Source organism: Rousettus aegyptiacus, unplaced genomic scaffold (assembly GCF_014176215.1).
Source record: "Rousettus aegyptiacus isolate mRouAeg1 unplaced genomic scaffold, mRouAeg1.p scaffold_m13_p_1, whole genome shotgun sequence".
NCBI classification, from domain to species: domain Eukaryota; kingdom Metazoa; phylum Chordata; class Mammalia; order Chiroptera; family Pteropodidae; genus Rousettus; species Rousettus aegyptiacus.
Genome location: NW_023416284.1, coordinates 62,126,415 through 62,127,554, shown reverse-complemented (window position 1 = coordinate 62,127,554; position 1,140 = coordinate 62,126,415). Strand labels below are relative to the sequence as shown.

Here is a 1,140-nt window from a genome sequence, read left to right as displayed (position 1 = left end):
GATCTATTTTTTTGTTTGTTTCTCACACTTTTGATATCATAGCCAAGAAATCATTGCCAATAGAATGAAGCTTTCTCCCTATATTTTCTTTTAAGAGTTTTTATAGTTTTATGTTTGTCTTAAATCAATTTTTAGCTATTTATTTATTTATTTTAGGTGAGGCAATCCTTGGATGACCTCACATTGCAAGGACCTTGCCAGCTTATAATCCCTTATTTTTAAAAATTTTTTTACACCTGCAGCACCTGGTCTTCCTAGGTGGTCTCCCATCCAAGTACTAGCAAGGCCTGGCCCTGCTTAGCTTCCGAGATCAGTTGGGATTGGGCTTGTTCAGGGGAGCATGGCCGTAGACAGTTAATTTTTGAATATGGTAGAAGGATCCTACTTCATTCTTTGGCATGTGAATATCAAGTTTTCCCAGCACCATTTATTGAGAAGACTGTGCTTTCCTCCATTAAATTGTTTTGAAATTCTTAGCAAACGTCATTTGACCGTATATAAAAATGTTTATTTCTAAACTCTATTTTATTCTATTCTATTGATCAATATATCTGTCTTTATGCTAGTACCACATAGTAAGTTTTGCAATCAGAAAGTGTGATATTTCCAAATTTGTTCCACTTTTTTAAGGGTTTTGTTTGTTTGTTTTTTGTTTTTGTTTTGCTTGTTTGTTTGTTTTGGTCTTGTTGGGATCCCATGAAATTCCATGTGAACTTCAGGATGAGTTTTTCTATTCCTCCAAAACACATTGTTGGTATTTTGATAGGGATAGCACTGAATCTGCGGATTACTTTGGGGAATGTTGACATCGTAACAATATTAAAACTTCATATTATGAACCCAAATGTCTTTTCATTTATCTATGTCTTCTTTAATTTCTTTCAGCAATATTTGAGATTTTCAGTGTGCAAGTCTTTCCGTTTCTTGGTTAATTTTATTTCTAAGTATTTAATTCTTTTCTATCCGATTATAAATGAGATGATTTTGCTTAATTTCTTTTTTAGATTGCCATGTTATTATGTGAAACTGCAGCTGACTTATGAGTATTGATTTTTTATCTTGCTGTTTTGCTGATTTTGTTTATTCTAATAGGACTTTTTGTGTGTGTAATCTTAGGGATATCTACATATAAAATCATGT

At 32.4% G+C, this 1,140-nt stretch overlaps 1 pseudogene; it reads right to left on the bottom strand.

The window, feature by feature from the left end:
* Positions 1-233: 233 nt before the first annotated feature.
* On the bottom strand, positions 234-352 carry LOC118604097 (annotated as a pseudogene).
* Positions 353-1,140: the final 788 nt, after the last annotated feature.